This window comes from Staurois parvus, unplaced genomic scaffold, assembly GCF_062004578.1.
Source record: "Staurois parvus isolate SC_StPar_1 unplaced genomic scaffold, SC_StPar_1.0 ptg000195l, whole genome shotgun sequence".
NCBI classification, from domain to species: Eukaryota; Metazoa; Chordata; class Amphibia; order Anura; family Ranidae; genus Staurois; species Staurois parvus.
In genome coordinates this window covers 3,728,630-3,747,223 of record NW_028317991.1, presented here as the reverse complement: position 1 = coordinate 3,747,223, position 18,594 = coordinate 3,728,630, and the positions used below count along the sequence as shown (strand labels likewise).

The 18,594-nt window shown below is 44.7% G+C and overlaps 1 protein-coding gene across 1 annotated transcript in view; it reads right to left on the bottom strand.

Moving 5' to 3' along the window:
* The window catches only part of FAM3B (FAM3 metabolism regulating signaling molecule B), a 137,586-nt gene that overhangs the window by 96,045 nt on the left and 22,947 nt on the right, over positions 1-18,594 (bottom strand). The window lies entirely within an intron of this gene.

The window sequence follows — 18,594 nt, the reverse complement described above, 5'->3', positions numbered from 1 at the left end:
AGGACCATCCCAGCACTGTTATTCCATATTTGTCCTGGGATTATTCCTGTTTGATAGATCTGATATTCTAGCTCTGTATTATAATTGACAAACATTTATAAACTTCCATTTAAACCAGGGGTGGGCAACTGTGGCCCTCCAGCTGTTGGTGAACTACAAGTCCTATCATGCCTCTGCCTTTGGGAGTCATGCTTGTAACTGTCAGTTTTGCAATGCCTCATGGGACTTGTAGTTCTACAATAGCTGGAGGGCCACAGTTGCCCAACCCTGATTTAAACTATTCTTTAAACACTTGACCTCCGGAAAGGTTTTACCCCCTTAATGACCAGACCATTTTTTGATATTTAAAACTGTGCTACTTTCACTGGTAATTGCGTGCTCATGCAATGCTGTATCCAAACTAAAATGTATATAATTTGTTTTACACACATAGAGCTTTCTTTTGGTGTTATTTGATGACCACTGTTTTTTTTTCATTTTTCTTTATTATATAAAACAAAAAAAGACATAACATTTTGAAAAAAAAAAAAAACTTTATTTTTTTTTAATGAAAGTTTTATAGCAGAAAGTAAAAAAAAATGGACTTTAAAAGATAAAATTCACCTTTACAAAAAAAAATAAAAAGCACATTTTTTGAAGGTAAAAAAATGCATGTATTTTTTTTTTTTTTGTTAGGAGCCTGCAAAGCATTGCACCCACTCAGTTCTGCAGACTGTCTGCGTATCTGTCCTCCCATACCTCTGATACAGGCAGGCAGTTGGACTCTGACCGGAACAACGCCCTCGGAACTACCAATATCCACAAATATACAACATTCACAGAATACTGCGCAGCCGGGTGGGCATGCACACAGGTGCATTTTTTTTTTTAAGATTGTGACAGCAAGCGGGGGGGGGGGGGGAGAAGATCCCCTGCTTGCTGTCATTACAGGGACTTGGGAGGAGGGGGTGGGAGCGGAAGCTGGTGCATCTGTAACATGTTACATACTGAACATGGTGTAATATGTAACAGGTTAACGTACCTCCTGAACGTTTCAGAGTGAATGGTGATCAAATGGTGTTTTACCATGTGATTGCTGTGGCCAATCACAGCAATCACATAGTAAACAATGCAAAGTGAAATTAAGCATCGATTCTCTCTGCTCTCACTGTGAGAGCAGAGAGAACCGATGCTGCAGTTTGTCAGACTGATTGTACACTCACAGACTGCAGTGCCAGCCACCCCAGTGTCCCTGATCACTGCCCCAGTGTAGTCATAACACACAATGAAGCCAGCACTGGTCCCAGTGCTCACAGTAATGCCATACACCATACCAGCACCTTGATATCCGCCATACACCATACCAGTGCCCTGATCACCGCCATGCCTGCATCCTGATCACCACTATACCCCATACCGGTGTTCTGATCACCCAGAATGCCATATCAGCATCCTGATTTCCGCCATACCACATACCAGTGTCCTGATCACCGCCATACCCAATACCAGTGTCCTGATCACCACCATACCCCATACAAGTGTCTTGGTCACTGCCATACACCACACCATTGTCTTGATCACCGCCATACACCCACCATATCAGTGCCCTGATCATGGCCGTGCCTGCATCCTGATCACCACTATACCCCATACCAGTGTTCTGATCAACCAGAATGCCATATCAGCATCCTGATTTCCGCCATACCACATACCAGTGTCCTGATCACCGCCATACCCAATGCCAGTGTCCTGATCACCACCATACCCCATACAAGTGTCTTGGTCACTGCCATACACCACACCAGTGTCTTGTTCACCGCGATACACCCACCATATCAGTGTCCTCATCATGGCCGTGCCTGCATCCTGATCACCACTATACCCCATACCAGTGTTCTGATCAACCAGAATGCCATATCTGTGTCCTGATCACCACCATACCCCAAATCAGTGTCCTAATCATTGCCATACCCCATACCAGTGATCTGATCACCGCCATACCCCATACCAACATCCTGATCACCGCCATACACCACACCATCATCCTGATCACCGCCATACACCACACCATCATCCTGATCACCGCCATACACCACAACAGCGTCCTAAACACTGCCATACACCATACCAGTGTCCTGATCAACGCCATACACCACACCAGTGTCAGTGTAATGTAGCAAAAAACATTTTGGCCTAAATTTATGAAAAAAAAATATTTATTTGCAAAATTGTATAACAAACTAAGCAAAAATGTTTTTTTCAAAATTATCAGTACTTTTTCATTTCACTATAGTATATATGTATTGGATTTAAAGGCAATTACCTTTTTTTTTGCTATATAAATGAAAAAAACATTTTTGCTTATAATTTTTCTTCATAAATTTAGGCCAAAATGTTTTTTGCTACATTACACTACTGACACTGGTGTGGTGTATGGCGTTGATCAGGACACTGGTATGGTGTATGGCAGTGATCAGAACGCTGTTGTGGTGTATGGCGGTGATCAGGATGATGGTATGGTGTATGGCGGTGATCTGAACACTTCACTATAGTATTTATGTATTAGTATTTTTCACTGATAAAGGTCAGTTTCAAGTGTGAGCTGCTTTATATCTCATATTAATATTTTTGCTCACCCCATACTAGCGCAGGAGGATTTTCATATATATTTTATTGTGCATATGCCTTTAAATCCACTTTAAAGCACACTTGCTATTTATTACGATTATTGTATAGGACCACTGAGTAAGTAATAGGACTTTCCTGTTTTGTAAAACTGTTTACAATGATAGGTACATTTCTTATGTACCATATTTTTCGCCGTATAAGACGCACTTTTTCTTCCCCAAAACTGGGGGGGAAATGTCAGTGTGTCTTATGGAGCGAATATGGAGCGGCCGGTCCGGTATTTCCACCGCGGCCGTGTCAGAATACCGGGCCGGCCGCTCAGCTCTGCAGCGGGACCTTACCTGTTCCTCTATCCAGCAGCGCGCTGTCTTCCGGCTTCTGTAGTGTGGGCACTGGGCATGACAGCCGGGTGCCAAGTGCGCATGCGCAAGAAGCGGTGCTTTTTGTGAATGGTAAGGCGGTACCTGGGACACATGACAGATCCCAGAAGCCGCCAGACCAATCACAAAGCGCAAGTGCTTCTCGCTCATGCGCACTGGGCACCCGGCTGTCATGCCGAGCGCCATTACAGAAGCCGGGAAGACAGCGCGCCGCTCGATCGAGGAACAGGTAAGATCAAACAAAAACTCTGCGGAAGTAAGAGCGGGTACCTGTCAAATTCAGGTACCCGCTCCCCAAAGGTCAGCAGTCATCTGTACTGTCCGCAGTCTCTGGTCATCCCTGTGCTGTCCGCAGTCTCTGGTCATCCCTGTGCTGTCCGCAGTCTCTGGTCATCCCTGTGCTGTCCGCAGTCTCTGGTCATCCCTGTGCTGTCCGCAGTCTCTGGTCATCTCCTGTACTGTGTCTGCAGTCCATTAGTTCAGAATTTTTTTTCCTGTTTTCTGCCTCTAAAACCTAGGTGCGTCTTATGGTCAGGTGCGTCTTATACGGCGAAAAATACGGTACCTATTTTATTCCTTAAATAGATTAAAAAATTATTAAGAAAAAAAAAAAAGTAAGCACTGTGAAGCATTTTAACAATCCATCAGAGCACAAATGCAAAAACGCACGCCAGTGTGTATTCTTGCTGTTGTGAATGAACCCTTAAGCCTAGTACACACAATCAGAAAATCGTACAAAAAAATACCACTTTTGGTTGTACATCAACATGATTGTTACAGAAGAAGTTCACTTTTTTACCAAAAAATAATAAATGCCCTTTTTTTGCAGGTAAAAAATGTGCATTTATTAGTTTTTGTTTCTGGAGCCTCTAAAGCATTGCATCAGTGATCAGCAGACCGCGGGTGCTATGCAGGTCTCCTGCAGACCTGTCAGTATATCTGCTTGCCCGTACGGGATGTAAATGACCCTTCCCAAGACAACCTTCCATAAACAGTAACCAGCTTTTCCATTGATATGACTGTTTGCAAAATAAACATACAACAGTACCCGGCAATAAAGCAAGTATGTGTAAAGACACAAGAAGTGTACAATGGGGACAATCCTTTATTTTAATATTGACCTTCTGTAATTTTACGAGTCATTAATAAATCCCTGACAGGTCACAGTGTACAGAAGGAGTATGAGGATGCAAAAAAAGATCCACCATTTACTTTTAAATAGCAGCCATTAGGAATGCACCAATACAATACAGAGTATTTTCACGTATTACTCCAGATACCTTAACAGATACTTTGCGGTGCGATTTGCATTAATGAACGTAAATTGCACCGCAAAGAATAGCATGCGATTTGAACAGCAATGTGATTCTTGTCCAAATAGCATGCGGTTTCCCCACTGCTCCTGGGTGATCCCAGGCTTGTCATAGCCCAAGTTCACACAGGAGCGATGTGGGGAACCTCCCTGCAGGCCCATCCTATGCTGAGTCTCAGCGGTAGGAGAGGACAGAAAGCAGTGGGGATTTCAAATCCCCAGACCCGTGAAGCGGTTTTCTCTCCACTCCTTGCAGCAATTACAGTTTGGGCTAGACAGCATCTGATTGGTCAGCACCATCCATGTGATGGTGCTGCTAGCCAAACAAAAGTCCTCTAGCCCAAACTGTCATCCCTGCAAGGAGAGGAAAGAACGCAGCAGCGATTTCAAATCCCCGTCACTTTTTCTCCTTTCCTACCAATGAGAATATCTGCCTCCACAGTATACCTCCCCACTCCCCCACTCTCCGCTACGGGAAATCTCCCTGCACCTCTCCTGTGTGAACTCAGGCTATGACACGCCTAGGCTCACACAGGAGAAGTGAGGAATCTGCATGCGATTTGGCCAGGAATCGCATTCCTGTTCAAATCATATGCTAGCAATGCCACCGTCAAGCCCGCCCCGCAGGACAGAGTACTTGGTGTCATTCTTGACTCCAATCTATCCTTTCTGCCCCAAGTCCAATCTTTAACAAACTCATGCAGACTCCAGCTCCGCAACATCGCCAAAATCCGCACGTTCCTAACCCCAGAAACCACTAAGCAGCTCATCCACTCCCTCATCATATCACGACTCGATTACTACAACTCCCTCCTCACTGGCCTGCCTCACCACAGGCTATCCCCGCTTCAGTCGATCCTGAATATAGCAGCCAGACTCATTCACCTTACAAACCGCTCCGTTTCCGCCACCCCCCTCTGCCAATCCCTCCACTGGCTTCCGATTGACCAACAGATCAAATTCAAAATCCTAACACTGACGTACAAAGCTGTCCATCATACTGATCCCAAACTACATCACCGACCTAATATCCAAATACCACCCAAAAAACACTCTCCACACCTCACAAGACCTCCTTCTCTCTAGTTCCCTGGTCTCCTCCTCCCATGCCCGCCTCCAGGACTTCTCCAGGGTGTCACCCATCCTCTGGAACTCCCTACCCCAATCCATCAGACTATCACCTACTCTCCTCTCCTTTAGGCGCACCCTGAAAACCCACCTCTTCAGGGAAGCCTACCGCACCCCCTGCTAATTGCCGACCTCCTCCACTCTTCCTACCACTCCATCCCCCACAGCTATCTCCTCCTGTACCACTATCCCCTCCCTCCTAGATTGTAAGCTCCAAGGAGCAGGGCCCTCGAACCCCTCGTGTATTGTACTGTATTGTTACTGTACTGTCTCATGTATTGTCCCCCTTTGTAATGTACAGCGCTGAGCGAACTGTTGGCGCTTTATAAATACTGTATAATAATAATAATTGTTTGTGGTGCAATTTGCGTCCATTAATGCAAATCGCAATGCAAAGTATCAGTATCGGTGAGTACTTGACTGAAAGTATCAGTACTCGTACTCGCCAATAAAAAAACGGTATCACTGCATCCATAGCAGGCATCAGTGTGGAATTCACGGCTTACTATGACTTTGAAATGGCTTGGGCCAGCTTGGCCTGAATTTTTTAAAGTGGCTGCTGTGTGCTGCAATATACCATAGTAGCATTAGCTACATACAGTATACAGCATCATGAGCCAGCAGCAGTACCAGTGACTTCCCATCTACTGATGGAACTAAAGAGTGGGGCTGAATGCTTCTCCCCTGTAATTTTATCAATGAACACAAACCTGACTCTGATTTGTGGGGAGTGATTGGTGGGCAGAAGATGTCACAATTTCCACCTCGACCAATCATCATAAGTTTTGTATTTATAAAATGACAAGGATTCTCCTGAACAAGCAGGAGACGCAATCAGTCCGACTATAGTTCTGGCTGAAATGGGAAGTCACCAGCACTGTTGCTGGAACATTTTATTTATTTATTTATTTCAGGTACTTATATAGCGCTGTCAATGTACGCAGCGCTTTACATATATATTGTACATTCACATCAGTCCCTAACCCTCAAGGGGCGTACAATCTAAGGTCCTTAACTCACATTCATACATACACATACTAGGACAATTTAGACAGGAGCCAATTCACCTACCAGCATGTCTTTGGAGTGTGAGAGGAAACCAGAGTACCCGGAGGAAACCAACACAGGCACAGGGAGAACATGCAAGTCCAGGCAGGTGGTGTCGTGGTTGGAATTCGAACCAACAACCCTAGTACTGCCAGGCGGAAGTGCTAACCACTGGTGCTGCATACTGTATGTAGCTAATGCAATTACAGTATATTGTAGCACAAACAGTGGCTGCATTGTTATATAGGGGCCCTTTCACGCTGATCTGTCTGGATGTGTTTCTGGGGTTAAATAAAAAAAGGGCAAGAAAAATGTATCTCTTTAAATCCTATGGAACTCTTCACACCAATGTGCTGCAGGTGCAGTGCATTATTTTAAAGTCCTGCATGCTGCATTTTTATTGCATGTCTAAAAAAGATAGAAAAAAATGCATCCCCTAAGTGAAACAAATGGAAAATGCATCAAATATGCACCCACGGGGTGTTTTTTTGAGTTACATGTCCAAGTTTCACAGGTGCATGCTAGGAGTCAGGAATCCAGTAAACACACCAAAAGTGTATTGAAAGCGTGTCAAAAATGCAATCTGCTTTTTGCAAAATGCATACCGCATTAAGTGCACCAGTGTGTAAGGGCCCTAATGGAAAGCTGGCCCACAGGAACTACTAAAAGTCAGAGTAAACATGGAATTTTATTATAGGCTTCATCCTACCATCCTTTATCCGATTGTTCAACTTTAGGTGAATTCAAGGTTCGGGCAATTTGTACATGCTTACACTAGTCCAGCTTGGGCCAATGTAAAAAAAAAAAATTAAATGAAAAAAATAAATAAATTAAAAAAAAAAAAATTATATATATATATATATATATATATATATATATAAAAATATAAAATACCTGACCGATACCTTCACGCACCGCTTTAAGCAGATCTATTGGATGTATTCTTTGTAAGTAGAAGTCCTATTGTGTAACATCTGTACTTCTTGTGTCACAATGTCAATTACACCTCCAGCTAAGAAGATTGCTCTCTGTCTTTTGAAGACTTGTTCCCTGGAAGTAACATGCCTGCATGAATGGCCATTATCATTTTAATGAACTTCACCAGAAACTTCAAAGAAAGTTAAGTTCCCACCCATCATATGACATCTAAATTGTTTTAACATTTGTCACCTAGCCTGGGCAAATCTTCTGAAGCCAGTACTATGTATTCTGCTGCTCTCCCTGCATGCTTGTAGGAAAAAATAAATTCACTTTTCAAACTGGCATCAGCAGTCAAAATGTTACTGAAACCCATGAGGTCAGGGTTTCATCATTAGTAGTGGTATCTACTACAGTGATTTCCAGCTTCCAGGGCGATCTGCCAGGTATAGTATATTCACTTGAAGATCAGATGTTTTTCTGGGAGGCATAGCGCCCCATGGCTGGCGTCAGGGCGAGGCATAGCGCCCCATGGCTGGCGTCAGGGCGAGCGCCCCATGGCTGGCGTCAGGGCGAGGCATAGCGCCCCATGGCTGGCGTCAGGGGGAGGCATAGCGCCCCATGGCTGGCGTCAGGGCGAGGCATAGCGCCCCATGGCTGGCGTCAGGGGGAGGCATAGCGCCCCATGGCTGGCGTCAGGGGGAGGCATAGCGCCCCATGGCTGGCGTCAGGGGGAGGCATAGCGCCCCATGGCTGGCGTCAGGGGGAGGCATAGCGCCCCATGGCTGGCGTCAGGGGGAGGCATAGCGCCCCATGGCTGGCGTCAGGGGGAGGCATAGCGCCCCATGGCTGGCGTCAGGGGGAGGCATAGCGCCCCATGGCTGGCGTCAGGGGGAGGCATAGCGCCCCATCGCTGGCGTCAGGGGGAGGCATAGCGCCCCATCGCTGGCGTCAGGGGGAGGCATAGCGCCCCATCGCTGGCGTCAGGGGGAGGCATAGCGCCCCATCGCTGGCGTCAGGGGGAGGCATAGCGCCCCATCGCTGGCGTCAGGGGGAGGCATAGCGCCCCATCGCTGGCATCAGGGGAGGCATAGCGCTCCATCACTGGTCTCAGTGGTGGCTGATGATATGGAATACAAATTAGTGATCACAGTTTTGTTTGAAGACATGCTGTCACCGTGGTGTTTACATTGTAATAACACACCTTCTCACCCACAACAAACATGATCTCAGATTACCTGGAAATGGCAACAGATACGTTTTATCTTAACCCCTTGCCTACCAGGCACTTATATCCCCTCCCTGTCCAGGCCAATTTTCAATACACAATATAAGGGAGACAGTACAATTACAATACATTGCAGTACAGAAGAAATAGGAGGGCCCGGCTCGTGGAGCTTACAATCTAAAGGAAGGGGGAGGTGATACAAAAGGTGATAGCTGCGGGGGATGATCTGGTGGAGGTGATTCAAGTGCAGTTCTTAGGTGGAGGTGGGGTAGGTTTCCCTGAAGAAGTGAGTTTTCAAAGATCACCTAAAAGACAGACAGGGTGGGGGCTGACTGGACATGCTGTGGTAGGGAGTTCCAGAGGAGGGAGAGGCTCTGGAGAAGTCCTGGAGGCGAGCGTGGGAGGAGGTGATGAGGGATCTAGAGAGGAGGATATCATGGGAGGAGCGGAGTGGGCGATTTGGGCGGTATCTGTGGATGAGGTTGGTGATGTAGCTAGGGGCAGTGTTGTGGATGGCTTTGTAAGCTGTGGTTAGTATTTTGAATTTTATACGTTGGGTTAGTGGAAACCAGTGGAGGGACTGGCAGAGAGGGGCAGCAGTCGCTGATCGGTTGGTAAGGTGTGTGAGTCTAGCAGCAGCAGCAGCATTCATAATAGACTGAAGGGGGGATAGCCTGTGTAACAGTAGACCAGTGAGGAGGGAGTTGCAGTAATCGAGGCGGGATATAACCAAGGCATGGATAAGTTATAAATTGTACCTGTTTATATGTATCATTCTCTTCACTACATCCATTCAAAGTGCAGAATTTATAAAGCTTGTTTGAGAGGTCAGAAAAAAAAGGGAGGGTGGAGACTTGAAATAATATACTGCAGAGCTCAGTGAGGAGAGCTCTGAGAGCTCACTGGAGGGAAGGGACACACCCCCTTCATTCATACAGCTCACTGGAGCAGAGCTGATGCTGTCAATCACAGGCTATGTGCTGAAGATCAATTGGTGTCAGGAAAACTCATCAGACGTGATTCATGCTGATAGCAGAGAAATGAGGTAGCAAGCAAAAGTGACACTTAGGGGTTAATTTACTAAAGGCAAATAGACTGTGCACTTTGCAAAGTGCAGTTGCAGTCTGCAATAGCAGTTGCTCCAGGACAGAAGCTCTGCCGACTCCAATCCTGTGCAAGCAAAAATGCTGTTTTTTGTGGGGGGGTTTTAAATTTTCCTTGCATATGATTGGCTATTCTTTGCAAAGTGAAGCTTTATCTCATTTATTAAGCTCTGGAGCAAATGTGCACAGTCTATTTGCCTTTAGTATATCAACCCCTTCGTGCTGTGGACTGAGACATGTACACACTATAGAGGGATATACTTTGTTCATATTTCATGTCTGAGGTTTACAACCACTTCAAAGTGAACCCTCAGTAAATTTAGGCCTCTTGTACACCTTACTGATGTATGAACAAATCCTCCCATTGTGCTATTGTACTCTGCCAGAAGGGAGCCTTCCCCTCCCCCTACAATAATCAGTGTTGCTGGGAAAACCCCGACAGTCTGGTTGTACAGAAGTCAATCAATAGATCAACTTGTGTACAACCAGCGAACCCATACATGGATTGAAATTCGGTCATCTCTGCAGAACAGGACAAATTTCGATCCATTTATGGCCGGCTTTACACTGCATTTAGAATGCATGTACATACCATAAAAATTACATCGGATACTAGTTTTTCTTTAGGATGGAAAAATAGACCTGCGGTACAAAGCTTGTCAGGTCTATAGCTGGCTATATACAGTCAGGTCCATAAATATTGGGACATCGACACAATTCTAACATTTTTGGCTCTTTACACCACCACAATGGATTTAAAATGAAACGAACAAGATGTGCTTTAACTTAAGACTGTCAGCTTTAATTTGAGGGTATTTACATCCAAATCAGGTGAACGGTGTAGGGATTACAACAGTATGCATATGTGCCTCCCACTTTTTAAAGGGACCAAAAGTAATGGGACAGAATAATAATCATAAATCAAACTTTCACTTTTTAATACTTGGTCGCAAATCCTTTGCAGTCAATTACAGCCTGAAGTATGGAACGCATAGACATCACCAGACGCTGGGTTTCATCCCTGGTGATGCTCTGGCAGGCCTCTACTGCAACTGTCTTCAGTTCCTGCTTGTTCTTGGGGCATTTTTCCTTCAGTTTTGTCTTCAGCAAGTGAAATGCATGCTCAATCGGATTCAGGTCAGGTGATTGACTTGGCCATTGCATAACATTCCACTTCTTTCCCTTAAAAAACTCTTTGGTTGCTTTTGCAGTATGCTTTGGGTCATTGTCCATCTGCACTGTGAAGCGGCGTCCAATGAGTTGTGAAGCATTTGGCTGAATATGAGCAGATAATATTGCCCGAAACACTTCAGAATTCATCCTGCTGCTTTTGTCAGCAGTCACATCCTCAATAAATACAAGAGAACCAGTTCCATTGGCAGCCATACATGCCCACGCCATGACACTATCACCACCATGCTTCACTGATGAGGTGGTATGCTTAGGATCATGAGCAGTTCCTTTCCTTCTCCATACTCTTCTCTTCCCATCACTCTGGTACAAGTTGATCTTGGTCTCATCTGTCCATAGGATGTTGTTCCAGAACTGTGAAGGCTTTTTTACATGTCGTTTGGCAAACTCTAATCTGGCCTTCCTGTTTTTGAGGCTCACCAATGGCTTCCATCTTGTAGTGAACCCTCTGTATTCACTCTGGTGAAGTCTTCTCTTGATTGTTGACTTTGACACACATACACCTACCTCCTGGAGACTGTTCTTGATCTGGCCAACTGTTGTGAAGGGTGTTTTCTTCACCAGGGAAAGAATTCTTCGCTCATCCACCACAGTTGTTTTCCGTGGTCTTCCGGGTCTTTTGGTGTTGCTGAGCTCACCGGTGCGTTCCTTCTTTTTAAGAATGTTCCAAACAGTTGTTTTGGCCACGCCTAATGTTTTTTCTATCTCTCGGATGGGTTTGTTTTGTTTTTTCAGCCTAATGATGGCTTGCTTCACTGATAGTGACAGCTCTTTGGATCTCATCTTGAGAGTTGACAGCAACAGATTCCAAATGCAAACAGCACACTTGAAATGAACTCTGGACCTTTTATCTGCTCATTGTAATTGGGATAATGAGGGAATAACACACACCTGGCCATGGAATAGCTGAGAAGCCAATTGTCCCATTACTTTTGGTCCCTTAAAAAGTGGGAGGCACATATGCAAACTGTTGTAATTCCTACACCGTTCACCCGATTTGGATGTAACTACCCTCAAATTAAAGCGGACAGTCTACAGTTAAAGCACATCTTGTTCGTTTCATTTCAAATCCATTGTGGTGGTGTATAGAGCCAAAAATGTTAGAACTGTGTTGATGTCCCAATATTTATGGACCTGACTGTATGTAGTGTGCTGCTAAAAAGTCACTGGGGGTAGATTTACTAAAACTGGAGCACTCAGAATCTAATGCAGCTGTGCAAGGTAGCCAATCAGCTACATGGGTCGATTTCCAAATGATTTTTTGTTCGAAAATCGGACCTAAGAAGAATTGGCTGATTTTTGCTGTTAGTGGGACAATGGCACGGGACGATTTTCATGGTTCCTCCCCATTTCGTTTATCGGGCATGCTGGAAAATTTCTGAAAAACGTCCGAAATCATTGGTGGCCCCATCGGATTACAGAACGAACAATGTTTTAGATTTTCGATGGATCAAAAAATCTCTTTTGGAATTCAACCGATGTATGGCCTGCTTAACTTCAGCTTGTTCAATTAAGCTTTGATAAAAAAACCTGGAAGCTGATTGCTATGTACAGCTGCACCAGATTTTGCACTCTCCAGTTTTAGTAAATCTCCCCCTCTGTGTTCCTCTGGTGATAGGTTGCCTGCTTTGGTTAATTACTGCATTATACTCAATGACAGAAAGAGCTACCAAAGGACCCCTATGTAAGACCCCTATCCTCCCTTCCCATTCAAGTATTGGTCAAGTGTAAGGGAATTCCCGTGAGGCGGCTGGTGAATAGACGTGCGCATGTGCACAGAAATGCACGATCACGCACACGCATGGTGAAGATTGGCGCCAGACGGACTATTTAAGAGGTTCCTCTGCTTGTGCCGACTGGTCTTCCGCTGTTCCCTGTTCGTTCCTGTGTGATTTCCTTGTTGCTGACCCAGCTTGTTCTTGACCTGACTGATTACTCTCCTGCTTGATACTGGTTCCTGATTTCGGCTCTGCTCCTGACTTTGGCTTGTTTATGATTTGGTACCTCGCTGTCCGCCCGATGATGACCCCGGCTATTCCTAGGACACTGTTCCTGTCTCCCAATCCAGCTTCCTGCCTTGATCTGGTGCACACCTGGTGATCTACCATACCAGCTCTGCATATTACTACTGTGCCTGAATCAGAGGTTCATCAGTCTTCCAAAGTCTCCAGCTGCAAGAGCTGCAAACAACATCTACTGGCACTCTTGTCCCCTTGATCCCTAGACACCCAATGTTCCACTTCCAGTGGGGTCAAGGCTAGTGACACAAGTGAGGCCGACCTCATCATTTCAGTCTCCAATCGGGTACGTGACATCAAGTAAAAACCCTCATTAATGATGTATTGAGCGACAGCTCAATAAGGGTGAGCTAAGCCCAGATCTGAGGGACATTGGAAGGTTTATCTATCTGGTCTGCATCTAGTATAAATAGGGCCCTTAAATCCCAAGGGCCCTTGTGCAGCTCCACAGTTCGATATTTCCAAAGATGTTCCAACCAAAGAAAGCTTTGTGCAAAAGATCTTTCTTAGGTGAACGTTCCCTCCAACTTGTCCTCCTTGTCTGTGGGTAGCCATGGTCAGGAACATCACAGGTAAATGGTGGCTTGGTGCTGGCATGGCTGACTGCCTTTCAATGAGCACCGTGCGCCTTCATGCAGAAATGTGTGATGGCATAGATCTGTGGTCTCCAAACTATGGCCCCGGGGCCAGATGGGGCCCTCTGCTTGCCTTTATCTGGCCCTTAGGGCACTGTTCTTCCCACTGATAGGAGTAGTTATTCCTCCCAAGAACACCAACAAAGGGAGCACTATTCCTCCTCCTACTGACCACAGGTACTATGTAAATTTTTTTTCTCTTGATGACCTCCAAGCCTGAAGCTTTGGGTCATTGATTTACTAAAACTGGCGAGTGCAAAACCTGCAGCAGCTCTGCATAGAAAACAAAAAGCTTCTAACTTCAGTCTCTTCAGTCAAGCTTTAACAATAAGGCTCCGTACGTATTAGTGTGACTTATGCGACTTTGGACAAATAAAATCACATGACAAGTCACAGCACATTGACTTCAACCTGTTCCAATCCATGGGACTTAAAGTCGCAGCGACTTTGAAAAGTTTCCTGCAACACTTTGATGCAACTTAAAGTGCCAGAAAGTGTAAAGTGGCTCCAAAGTCACACTAGTGGGAACGCATCTTAAACCCTGGAAACATATTGGTTTCTATGCAGAGCTACAACAGATTGATTTTGACTTTCCAGCGTTAGTAAATCAACCCCAGTGTCTATTCCCATTGGCCAGCCACTCCCCCCCCCCCAAATCTTAGTTTAGAAAGTTTGGGGACTCCTGATATAGATGAACACCCGCAGAGTACCAGGAAGAAAAACTACAACATTTTTTTCTTCTTGCTCTAGTCAGCTGTAGATAAATAAAGTGCCCTTTTCTTGTTACTACATTGAGGGCGAATCCCCTCAAAGCTGTATTAGACCCAAAATCAAACATTATTATATTACAGCTTACAAATTCTTAGATGTGATGGCTGCATTAGTTTTCTTTTTTAGGATTCTCTTTTATTTTCATCTGGTGACTTGGCCAGTAAGTCTGTTTTTCTACATAGTAAGCGCTCTTGCAAATGTATCAGGATGTTGAGACAAACCGTTTGCCGCTGACAAGGGAGATCACAATGATCAGCTTTTCATTATTCATGTAATACCTTTACCCCAATAAAAAAAAAGTTCCGTAAAATTATAAAGCGTGAGCTGGAGTTTGGCTTCAATTTGTTAGTGTATCTACACCTGCTAATACATTTAAAACTCCCCTCCTCCCAGATTGACATTTCTGCTGCCCAAAGGTGCCCCCTGTGCTCCTTCATCCAGACTGGGGGCGGTCTAATACAATCACAGCCAGTCAACCAATGAGGAGGGGGGGGGGGGGCAAGCCGCACCTCTGTGAGTGAATGGACACACAGAGCAGTGGATGCCCCCATAGCAAGCTGCTTGCTATGTGGGCACCTGACAGAAAGAGGAACCAGGAGAGCCTGAGGGCTCAAGGTTTTTTACCTTCAGCAGTGATCCCAGCCCCCTCAATTTACAGCTGCTTCATGTCAAATGCACTCATCAATGAATTTAGAATCATCTCAGGCTGACATAAAACTGATGACATCAATACAATCCCTTTCATAGAGGCCCTCAAAGATATGGACAGATGTTCAAATGGCCAGAACATGCTGTTGCAAGTTCCATCCTCTTCTCAAGACTAAAAGTTTTGAGAATGACACAAATATTAATTTTCACAAAGTCTGCTGCTTCAGTGTTTTTAGATCTTTTTGGCAGATGCTGCTATGGTATACTAAAGTATAATTACAAGCATTTCATAAGTGTCAAAGGCCATTATTGACAATGACATCAAGTTTATGCAAAGAGTGTTGATCCTTCTTTTTCAAGACCTCTGCTCTTGGCCCTGGCATGCTGTCAATCAACTTCTGGGCCACATCCTGACTGATAGCAGCCCATTCTTGCATAATCAATGCTTGGAGTTTGCCAGTATTTGTGGGGGGTTTTTGTTCACCCGCCTCATGAGGATTGACCACAAGTTCTGAATGGGATTTAGGTCTGGGGAATTCCTAAGCCATGGACCCCAAATTTCGATGTTTTATTCCCCAACTCCCTTAGTTTTTACTTTTGCCGTATGGCAAGGTGCTCCATCATGCTGGAAAAGGCATTGTAGGTCACCAAACTGTTCTTGGATGCTTGGGAGAAGTTGTTCTTGGAGGATGTTTTGTACCATTCTTTATTCATTGCTGTGTTCTTAGGCAAAATTGTGAGTGAGTCCACTCCCTGGGCTGAGAAGGAACCCCACACATGAATGGTCTCAGGATGCTTTACCGTTGGCATGACACAGGACAGGACTGATGGTAGCATTCACCTTTTCCTCTCTGGACAAGGTTTCTTCTGGAAGCCCAAACATTCAGAAAGATCATAGAAAAAGACTTTACCCATATTGCAGAATATCAGTCTATCCTAGATGTTTTTCCTGGAGAGAAGTGGCTTCTTTGCTGCCCTTCTTGACACCTGGCCATTCTCCAAAAGTCTTCGCCTCACTGTACGTGCAGATGCACTTACACCTGCCTGCTGCCATTCCTGAGCAAGCTCTGCACTGGTGGTGCCCCAATCCTGCAGCTGAATCAAATATCATCATCTTTAGGAGATGGTCCTGCACCTGCTGGACTTTCTTGGGCACCCTGAAGCCTTCTTCAAAACAACTGAACCTCTTTCCTTGAAGTTCTTGATGATCTGATAAATGGTTGATTTAGGTGCAATCTTAGTAGCAGCAATATCCTTGTCTGTGAATCCCTTTTTGTGCAAAGCTACGATGACTGCATGTGTTTCCTTGCTGGTAACTATGGTTAACAGAGGAAGAACAATGATTTCAAGCCCTACCCTGCTTTTAAAGCTTCCAGTCTGTTATTCTAACTCAATCAGCATGATAGAGTGATCTCCGGCCTTATCCTTGTCAACACTGACACCTGTGTTAACAATAGAATCACTGACATGATGTCAGCTGGTCCTTTTGTGGCAGGGCTGAAATGCAGTGGAAATGCTTTTTTGGGGATTAAGTTTATTTTCATGGCAAAGAGGGACTTTGAAATTAATTGCAATTCATCTGATCAATCTTCATAACATTCTGGAGAATATGCAAATTGCCATCATAAAAACAGAGGCAGCAGACTTTATGAAAATTAATATTTGTGTTATTCTCAAAACCTTTGGACACGGCTGTAGAGTTCCTACCTAGGGCTCCAGTACACAATATAGCAAATCAGGTATACTTTGGAAATGCAAAGAACAGTTGGAATCTTTGTGGTCAAAAGGGAGGTCAGAGCTGATCAGTGTTGACCCATTTCCCCGGCCACCTAAACTAGTTTAAAGAAGGTGTGCAAGATAAGAAAAAACAGTTGAACAGTTCAGAGCAGCGGTGTCCAGACTTTCTAAGCAAAGGGCCAGTTACTTGTCCTTCAGACTTTAAGGGGACCAGACTTTGGCTAGTGGGAGTAGAAAATGCTCCAGCGTCAGTAGGAGGTAACAAAGCCTCTGGGTTGGTGGTCAGTAAAAATGAAAAAAAAAAGTCATAGTACCTGTGGTCAGTAGGGCCCTCACCTTGGTATTAGTGGGAGGAATAGTGTCCCATTGTTGGCGATAGTGGGAGGAGGAATAGTGTTGCATCATTTATATCAGTGGGAATAATTATGCCCCATGTTTGGTGTCAGTGGAGGGAATCAAGCCTCTTCATTGCTGTCAGTTGAAGAAATACTGCCCCACCTTTGGTGTCTTTGAAGTTTGAAGTTCTGATGTCACTGCCCCACCTCTCCAAAAATTAGAAGCTGTCAGGCTCTTATAAATGACCCTCTGGTGTCAATATGGAGTCACTGCCATGGAACAACTAAGCAGATTAGGAAAGTTGAAGATAAATCAGAAGTCCTTAAACCAGCCATAGAAGGATCAAATCTCAGACCAGATCAGCAGGGAGTGGCTGAAATTTGATCAAACTATGGGCAAGCTGGTTGGACTGAATGTGATCCATTGATCGACTTCAGTACAACCAGCCCGTAAGATTGTTTGCATGTGATCACTGCCAGTGACTCTAGTCGCCAGCAGTGATCATTGTGTTCTGCTGGCAGGGAGGACTCCCAGCCAGCAGAACACAATAGCGTTGCGAGAGGGGAATTAGGGGAATTGGGGAAATTGAGCAATTTTCTATGGTGGAAGGAAAGAAAATAGTCTCATCTATAGCTTGCCTCATGAAAAATACTTGTATCTGATCAGCAATTCAAAAGGGGGTGAATTACTAAAATTGGAGCACTCAGAATCTGGTGCAGCTGTGCATGGTAGCCAATCAGCTTCTAGCTTCAGCTTGTTCAGTTAAGCTTTCGCAATAAAACCTGGAAGCTGATTAGTTCTATATAGAACTTCACCAGATTCTACACTCTCCAGTTTTAGTGAATCAACCCTAAAAGTATTCAACCCACTGGATCAGTATAACAGCCAGGCAACTAGTATTTTCAGAAGGAAAGATCAGCAATGGGCAGCCAATTCAATGAATGAAAGTCAAAGTCAATGAAAGTTTGTGTTTGCATGCAACATACAGCTTTGTCCAAAGAACATTGGCCAATCAGAATACAGCTTTTACATCCTTATACCATTATTATAGAGATACAGTATACAATATGATACAAGGAGGCCCCATGCCTGCAAAATATACGGAAGGAGGAAATTCAGTACATATAGCAAATCAGCACAAGCTGGGCTCATACATACAGCACAACGTGTGACATAGAGCAGGCCTTGACAAATTTCCTATGAATCTAGAGCCAGCTAAAAAAGGTAGGAGCTATTTTTTTTTTTTAGCTTGAGTTGTCAGCACCTGGGACTTCACAGGATGCAATTTTCCATGTGACAACCACGGCAAAACCGCACCACATTTTAGGCACCATTATAATAATGGCACCTGAACCTGCATTTTGCGATCATAGCGATTCTTCTGTGATCCCAAAACACCCAAGTGTGAATGGAGCAGCCCTGGGCCACACCTATGCGAAACTGTAATGAAGAATAAAAACAAAAGCGCATCAACCTTGCGCATTGCCTCAGTAAGTAAAGGGTGAATTTATTGAATTATATACTCACAAAATTAG